The sequence below is a fragment of the Pteropus alecto genome, unplaced genomic scaffold (assembly GCF_000325575.1).
Source record: "Pteropus alecto unplaced genomic scaffold, ASM32557v1 scaffold164, whole genome shotgun sequence".
Lineage (NCBI taxonomy): Eukaryota > Metazoa > Chordata > Mammalia > Chiroptera > Pteropodidae > Pteropus > Pteropus alecto.
In genome coordinates, this window is record NW_006439568.1 from 13,641,376 (window position 1) to 13,650,727 (window position 9,352).

Below are 9,352 nucleotides of genomic sequence, written 5' to 3' on the forward strand. Positions count from 1 at the left end.
TAAATAAGCAAGCTCTTTTTCCCTCTTTATTTACTGGTCATATTACTACACAAGTCATAAGCCTATGCCAAACATATCCAATAAATATGTGCAGTTTTTTAACATATCAATTATACTTCAATGAAGCTGTTCTCTTGGGGGCAGTGCAATGAATACAGTTGCCAGCTGCACATACAGGAGACTGTAACACTGATGAGAAACCCTGATGTGATAAATTTGGACACTTATAAAGGAACTGCTCCACAGACACTACCTTCATCTCCTGAGAAAGGTAGAGAAACCTCATTTCCCTAAGGTAAACAAATCTTTGAGAGAGGTCCCCAGGTTTTTATAATCTTTTGGAATGTAAATTAATGGCTTGGGATTTTATCCTCCTTCAAAATGTAAACACATGGTTCAGAAGAGATAAACTTATAAGTCTCTCAGAAGAATTTTACTCTTAGGGTTACTATTCAACCATCCTTTAACTTAGGTTGCCTGTATTTTTGCTTTGGAAGCCCTGAACATTCAGAAGCATGAAAATAGCTTCTCTGCAATTCCATGCCTTCATGTGCTGCACAAATGCACTTCTCCACATGTATATGGGAAGAAGCTCCTCCACGACTCTTGTGGGCTTCACTTAGTTGAAATTTGGAAGAAAGAGGTTAGTGACATAAAAGCTCAGCTCTATAGTTGTTTTTTAGAGACATCAACTGGTTTCCATCATCTTTCTCCTCCATTATTTATTCTAAATTCTCACTCTCAGTTATCACCTCTGCAGGTTTGAATGACTGATATTACTCATTCCTGAGTAATCTGATCACTTTGTAACCATTCTCTTCTCAGGCTAGGAATGCTGTACATATATATTCACAGTTACAATTAGGCAAGAAAAATACTAAGAGATGCTAAAGTGGATCGCCAGGGTTACACATCTATTCCTCCTAGTCCTCACTGTGTAAAAGAAAAGCATCTCTACTTCTTCCTGCTTGTTCAGAAATAATCACCCTTGCCACAAAAGTGACTTCATTTCTCACACTCTGGTCTCTGGACACAAAATATCTAAAATATTCAGGGGACAGCCAGACTCATAATTTGATGAGGTGCTTACTATGTCAGGAGCGAGTGGTTTTATGTAGAAGATGACTCTTCTTAATCTAACCTTACATTTCATCACCCTTGTTTCAGCATCTTCAGGATCTAATCATAAACATACCATCCTATCCCCCACCAGTACTTGTTAACAAAATTCTGCAAATCATTAACGGTATAATCTGTTTCTTTTTGACTATGCCTAGCTCTTTCCACATCAGACAGTGTGGAATACTTGCAGCAGTCTAATGGTCACCCAAAGACATCAAGTCATAATCCTTGAGACCTGTACGTTATGAGACTTGTATGTTACTTTATGAGAAAAAAGGGTCATTGAGATGAGATTAAAGATCTTGATATAGAAAGATTATCCTGGATTATCAAAATGGGTACTGTATATAATCACATACATCCCTATATGAGTAAGGCTGAGGAAGATTTGAAATACACAGAAGAAGAGAGAGCAAGGTGAAGACGGAGACAGAGGTTGTTGTGTTATAACCATAAACCAAGGAATACCAGTAGCCCCTAGAAGCTGAAAGAGGCAAAAAATAGATTCTTCTCTAGAGCATCCCAAGAGAAAGCATATCTTGACATTTTAATTTAGGCTAGATAATACTGATTTTGAACTTTAAGAGAATAAATGTTTGTTTTTATAAGCACCAAGCTTGTGGTAATTTGTTACAGCAGCCACAGGAAACTAATGTGAAGCTAATTGTTAAAATTGTAGCCAGGAGGAAACAAATTTAATGACGGGAATGTTTCTGTCAAATCTGTATTTTCTTTGACCAGGAGGTTAGTTCTATGCATTGAGAGAGACACAGAAGGACAATTTCGTAAATGCAAAGGTCCCAGGATATCTGAGATTTGAAGATTTCTGAGTGCATATGTAAAGGTAATTGCATAGAGTCCCAATCATTCCCATCAGGTCCCTGATCTTAGTGTAACATTTTGCTGGGATTGAGAATACAACCTTCTCTACAGCTCTGCCTCTTTCATAATTATGTCTTAACACTGATCCTATGTATTTTCTATATTCCAGCTGCGGAAATGAGAGTCCCTCTACATGACACCAAGGAAGCCATCTGGCTTTCACACTTAGGTTTTCATTGAAGATTAATCCTCAGGGTTTCTAAGGAATAAACTGAACTCAGCAGTATCTATTGGATTTCATAAAGTTATTCTTACTTATACCTATATAACTCTCAAAATCTAAAGTCATTGCACTTTCCAGTACATTCTCTTCCTCTGGTATGTTATCTCAGTTCGACATCAATGGAATTTTAATAATTATACCCATGCCACAAGACATGGCTATTAGTGACCCAACTACCACTAATGATGGGGTTTTCACTGCCAATCAGCCAGTAAGCAATTGAACTCCAAACTCCCCTTTTAGAGTTAGCAACTTTGGTGGTTCCTGGCTCCAGTTGTCTATGGTCAGGGTTTCTGAGAAGCCCACTCTGAGACAGAGATTTACATACAGGACTTTCTTTTGTGAGGGAGGGAGTTCATTACTCTCGAGACGTACATGTCTTTTTTTTTGTTTTTTTTGGGGGGGCTACAGAATTAGCCTAGGTTTTTCTCATCTGCGCTCTTGCTCAGCCTTCTCTGAAGACATCCCCTAAACCCCAGCAGAGGACCTGTCCCTGGAGGGAAGGCTGCTGTGAAATGCTCTGAGTCCATCTTCCAGCTGCTGGTTTGGCTCAAACCTTATAAACACATGATTTATAATGGCTGCAGGGCCTCTCTCACTTGGTTCTGTAATTAGCCCTTACCCAGAACACTGTAAAACTGAAGGCTGTTCATTTCTTCTTCTCTACACCATCTGTTTCCTGCATATTCCAGCATGATTGTGATAATGACATCACAAGTTGTTCAGCTGACTGCTTGGGGAACAGAGAGGAGTACAGTGGTTATGCCTGGGCCACTTTCTTTAAGATAGAGAGGTAGGGAGGAAATAAGCAGATAGGGAAAAGATGCTGAGGGCACTAAATTTCCTCTTCAGGAAGAAGAAAGCACCTTTTCTTAAGTCTCCACCACTATCACCTCCCACCTCAGCTAATGTTTTAAGGTCTTTTTAAAAGAAATAACATAGACATTAGAAGGTGATGAGGTCGAGAAACAGCTAGATGATTTCTAGCTCTTAAATAAATTTGACTTAGCTAGCATCGAAGATAATTCAGACTGACAAAATGATAGAGATTTTAAGCAATGCCTTCACATTATGATCTCTTCGTAATAAAGAGTTTTCGATTTTTTTTTTTTGATTGGAAAGTAGTAGTAATGCAAGTAATTATCACTATTACACTTAGCAACAAGTCTCCTGAAGGACATCTAGGTTTCTCTAAATATTTTGTATCCCACTTAAGTCTAGATAGGTAAATAGCTGTGATCAGCTAGAAAGGAGAATCAGTGATTAGGGATCTACTCCGTTGAGCCAGGGAGGAAAGATGGCAGGTGCCACTAAGTCTGTAAACTGGGATAGGAGTGGGATTGGTCTTTTAGGGGCAGGGAACTTTTTTTCCTCCCCCTAACTTTGTTTTAACAGGTTTCAAAATTTTGACAAATTTTGGATCATGTTTTATATTTTAAAAAATATTGATTTTAGAAACTAATGACTTAAAACTGACACAGACATACACACACATCTACAAAATACTCTTTCCTTCTAAAAGTTTTACTACGAATTGTTATTATTAATGTCTCTTACTATTAAACTTTAATGGTCAGTCATAACAATTCTGAGACTTATTTTCACCACTGGTTAAGAATGGAGTGGTAGGTGTTATGATAATATTCATTTGACCTTCTGAGCTTCTGGGCAGACTTGGTGACTTTGCCAGTTCCAGCAACCATCTTGTCCACTGTTTTGATGATACCAACAACTGTGTATCTCATGTCACAAACATCAAAGCAACCAAAAGGAAGATAGTCAGACAAGTTCTCAACATATATGGGCTTGTTAGAAACTATATCAATGATGGAAGTATTACTCAATTCCAGGAACTTGAAGCCATCATCCAGCTTTTTACCAGAATGGTGAATAGTCCTCCTTTAGGTCAACAAATTTGCAAGTGATGTGAGCGGTTTGACAAGCCAGCAAAAGTGCACAGTCAGTATTGATCTGACCTACATGATTCCTCAAAATCGCCTAAGCAGTGAAGCCAGCTGCTTCCACTGGCAGGTCTTTTTTGCTATCATCAGCCATGTTGCCATGACAAATATCTTAGATACATTATTAACATTGAAGCCCATATTGTTCTCAGGAAAAGCTTTATTCAAAGCTTCACAGTACACTTCAACAGAAATTTCCAGTTAGTTGTATAGTTGACTAGAGCAAAGGTGACCACCTCCCCAGGTTTAAGAACACCGATCTCTATTAGATCCATAGAAACCAATGTAGACATCTTAGAAGAGCAGATGCAAAAGCTTATCATTTGGACAAGTTAGTGGCAAGAGTTAGGGAGACAGAGAAGTTGAACTGAAATCCAGGGACAAGTAAGGCTTTACAAGTAACTCTAGAGCTGAAAGTCCTGCAGAGTTGTCCTATATTGAAGGAAAGGTACAGGTATTTATACTCCTGTATTGACCAGCCATTAGGTGAAGGATGCCCAGGGAAGATATATGGCCTTATGTGAGGTCTGCTTTCGCATAGTAATTATTCTTAGAGAGGGACTCAGCTGATGGTTCTCAGCTACCAAGACTCCCAACACCAGGTTAGGGGGAGGAGTATTTTATTCCTGAAAGTGGAGAAAACGATATATAAGCAACATACCACAATATTCACTACAGTTGCCTAGATAAATACATATGGCATTAAAACTAAATATCCACATATATCTCTATACAGCTTGCAAAAGCAATTTGATTATTGGTACTTGACAGTCCACCAAGAATATTAACATTAAAATGAAAACACCTTTGACCAAGCAGAAGACCCTCTGGATGAAATAACTTTAAAGATTAAATACAAAGAGGAGAAGCAGTGCCTAAAGGCCTAAGAAAATAATGAATACTTTTGTGAATGTAAACATGGAAAATACAAGACTATATAATCACTTGAAATTAAGATATATTACATTGTTTTACAATAAGATTTTAAATGTTTTGATGTTTTCTATTTGATCAAAATATTTTTCTTCCTTGCTATCAGACTAATTTTATGTATATATCCTAATTGTTATATGTTTAAGTTTTGTTTCAAGCATAAAGAAAACCAAGTTATTTTTAATGGTTCTGTTAGAAAGGAAATGCACTTAACTTCCTTATCATTTCATTTTCCCATTTTGCTAATTTAGATGGTTATGTCTTTCACTCAATGAAAAGCCACACATTTTCACATGTTTTGGATCAGAATTATATTATACCCTCTGTGTACTGTAACTCAAGTTATAACAAAGCCAGTAGCTGCCTTTAGATATTACAATGTCTGTACTGTCTCCCAAACAGGGTGTGTCTTTTTTTTTTAATTACTGGGGTGACACTGATCAACAAATTCCAGTAAGTTTCAAGTGCACAATTTAATAGTATGTTGTATATATATTGCATTGTGTTCACCAGCCATGGATTTCCATTCATCATCAAATATTTAATCTCTTTTACCCCTATCTACTCCCTCTCCGCTCCTCCCTCTGGTAATCGCTAATCCACTGTCCATGTCTAAGAGTGTGTCTTATACAGAGACCTACCATGATCTTTTTGTTGTGCAAATTGTGTATTTTAAATGACATATTTGTCAGAATGACCAATGTTTACAACTTTTCCAATGGGGATTATTTTACTGACCAACATGTAGACTACAAATTCCATTAGTAGTGTACCTGTAAATATCTGCCTTTGACCTACTGAATCCTCAAAAAGTGAGAACCAAAAATAAACAGTCCTAAGATTAATTTGAAGATTTTATGTTTGTTTAATTAAACTGACTAAGGTTATCCTCCATACCTCTGTGAGAACCACAGCCAAAAATGTTCTGGGGACCTTAATTCTTACTATTCCATGTTTACTGAAGGACAAAGCTGTTGACCAGAAGAGGTTTATCATGTCTGTATACCTGTCTGGGATCACTGTCCTTGACAAAATAAACTGGAGTCAACTGGAAACTACCTCAGATGTAAATTATCTTATTTTGATTAAGTTAAATTGGCCAATCTTATTCCAGTAACATATAACAATTGGAAAAAAAAAATGAATGGGCTATAGAGTTGGAAACAAACCCCAAAACAAAACTATTATACTATGTATATCTGTGACTAGAAACTTTGAATGGCGGATACTAAAGTGATGAATAAAACACTTAGAAACTGACAGCCTGGATCTTTGTCAATATAGGAATGAGCCTGTTTCTGGGCTTTTCCTATGATATGCCAATAATCTGTTTGTTTATCCCCATACCTACAACACATCATTAACTTTTGTTTGTAATTTCTCTATTATCTGGCAGATCGTTATTAGTTTCTGCAGTACAGTCTTACACTTTAATGGTTCTTTTTTTTCCCAATGATAATTTGAATCACCTTGTTAAATTCCATGAAATGCCATATTGGAATTCTCATATTAGATTAATTTTGTGTATTAATGTCCTTGAATAGAGTACATCATTTTATAGCTATTGTTTTTCTATGTTTATAAATTTGAACTTTGATCAAAATAATTTTATTCTCTTTAGATTATTATACACACATTTTGTTGCTTTTACATTTTCATTTTTTAACTATATAAGAAATGAAATTATTTTAATGCTTCTTGTTCAAAGCAAATATTTTTATTGACCTGAACTTCAAGAATTTATTGTCACGACACTTAGCATGTTAAAACATTTTCATTTTATCTAACATTTCTAGGTGTCAAATGTTTACCACATAGTTGGAAACTGAAATTTTATGTTACTTTATAAACATGTTTATAAGTAATCTCTAGTTTGAGCCATATCAAATTGGTTCATGTTTAATATGGTTTACTATTTTTTAGCTAAATTTTGCCCTTTTTTTTTTAATGTAGTTGCACCTTCCTCCATATTGTTGGTATATTTATGCTAGAAACAGGCAGGAGATTTAGAAGATCAAAGAAAAATAAAAGCAATAAACAGTGTAAGTTTCAAAGCTTGAGAAATCTTACACAATGATTTTTTCATGGTGTCTAATTTATAATTACAGATTCTTGTCAATATGTTATCTAGGGAACTGAAGCTATTAAATGGGAGATTCTGAATAGTAAAAAATGTGTCTAGACAATTTATTTCATTAGCTTATTTTATAATTATTCAACTATTAGAAATTGTTTCTCAGTAGGAATGGACCTATAGATCAATTATAGCAATTAAGAGATAGACTCTCCTTTTTAACTTGAATTGTGAAGATTAATTCTTTTCTCATTTTAGTTTGTGACCCAGTTAAATGCTATTTGCATTAACGTTGTACAGAAAAAGACAATTATTGATTCAACATTTTTTTCCTTGAATACTTGCACAGAATGGTGTAGTTTATAATAACAGTTAAATATCAGATATACTATCATTGAATCATTTTATTTTGATTAATATAAAGATATACCAATTGGTAAATATCAGAGATTCTTAATCCAATAGTCTTTAAAAAGCTCATTTATTTTTTACCTATTTTGTGGTATGAATTGCAAATCCATGTAATAAAAATTGCCCTTGGAAACACGATTTCATATGATTTTACTAGAAGCTCTTGGATAGTAAGTGATTTCGGAAATGGTATACGTTTCCTTCATTTTAGAGATCATTAATTGATCTCTAAATTATACTAAATTATACTCAGATTATACTAAAACATGTTTAAGAAATAATATGAAAACAGTGAAAGAACATCTAATGCTTTTATTGTAACCTAAAGCTATTCTCTGAACATATGAATTATTATTCTTCAGTGTTCCATGATTAGAGAAGAAAAGTGACTAAAGAATAAAGCCTGCATATTGCTTCATAATATTTAGTTGCCAATGACATACGCTGATAAAACAGGATAACCTGAAAGAAATTGTATGGTTACAAAAATTGTATTTCTTTATTTTCAAAAGTTTATTGTAAAGATAAACAGATCTCAGCTTCCAAGAGCTTTTCTATTCTCAAAGTTATTCAAGAATACTTTGTGTGTGTAACCTTTAAAGTCACACTTATCTTACTCAGAAATAATTGTATTAACAGCATCAATTGGATACCAATCAAGGCACTTTTTTTCCTCAAAACTGAGTATAATTTTATTTTTATAGCTAAAAAAATTAATAATCTATTGTTTAGTTGCTTAAAAATCCTTTAAAAATCCTCAAACAGCATGTCTATTACTATTTAAAGTTGCTTATAAATTTTCTTAATGATATCTTTTGATTGGCAGAAGTTTCAAATTCTGTTGAAGCCTAATTTATCAATTTCTTTGTCTTATGGTTGCTCTTTTGACCACCCTAAGAAATACTTCCTATCAAAATTACAAAGATAATTTCACTTTTTAAATTTTAGGACTTTATAGTTTCAATGTTTAAAAATATACCAATTTATTATTATTTTTTTCAACATGATTTGGTTAAGTCCTTTGTATTTATATATGAAGACTGGAATCCGCTTTTTAAATTTCTACAAGTCTGCTGGTATATTGGTCAGAATAAAGTTGTAACTACCAATCATTTTAAGGAGATCTGTCATCATAACAATATAGAATCTTCTAATCCGTGAATATATGTCTCCACATTTGTAAAGCTTTTTAACTTTTTTTCTCAGCAAGGTGTGGTCATTTTCAGTGTAGTGGTCTGCCATTTCATTAATAAAAAGCATTCCAGTCTATGGCCATGTTACCCTGAACAAGCCCGATCCCATCTGATCTTGGAAGCTAAGCAGGGTCGGGCATGGTTAGTACTTGGATGGGAGACCACCTAGGAAGACCAGGTGCTGTAGGCATAAAAATTTAAAAAATAAGGGATTGTAAATAGACAAGGTCCTTGCAATCTGTGAGGTCAACCAAGGGTTGCCTCACCTAAAAAATAAATTAATACATCTCCTGCTAGAACTTCAGTAATAAACAGAAGACTGTTTAGTACTTGAATGGGAGACCACCTAGGAAGACCAGGTGCTGTAGGTGTAAAAAAATAAAATTAAGGGATTGTAAGCTGACAAGGTCCTTGCAATCTGTGAGGTCGACCAAGGGTTGCCTTGCTTAAAAAAGAAAATAAATAAAATAAATGAATAAACAAAAGATATTCCAAAATAGTTAGTTTTTAAAAAAAATCTTATTGCAAAAATGCAAATAGCACTTTTAATAAA

General features: G+C 34.5%; 1 pseudogene; it reads left to right on the top strand.

Annotated features, from left to right (window-relative positions):
* The first annotated feature begins 8,870 nt into the window (after nucleotides 1-8,870).
* LOC112483744 lies at nucleotides 8,871-8,989 on the top strand (annotated as a pseudogene).
* The last annotated feature ends 363 nt before the right edge of the window (nucleotides 8,990-9,352 follow it).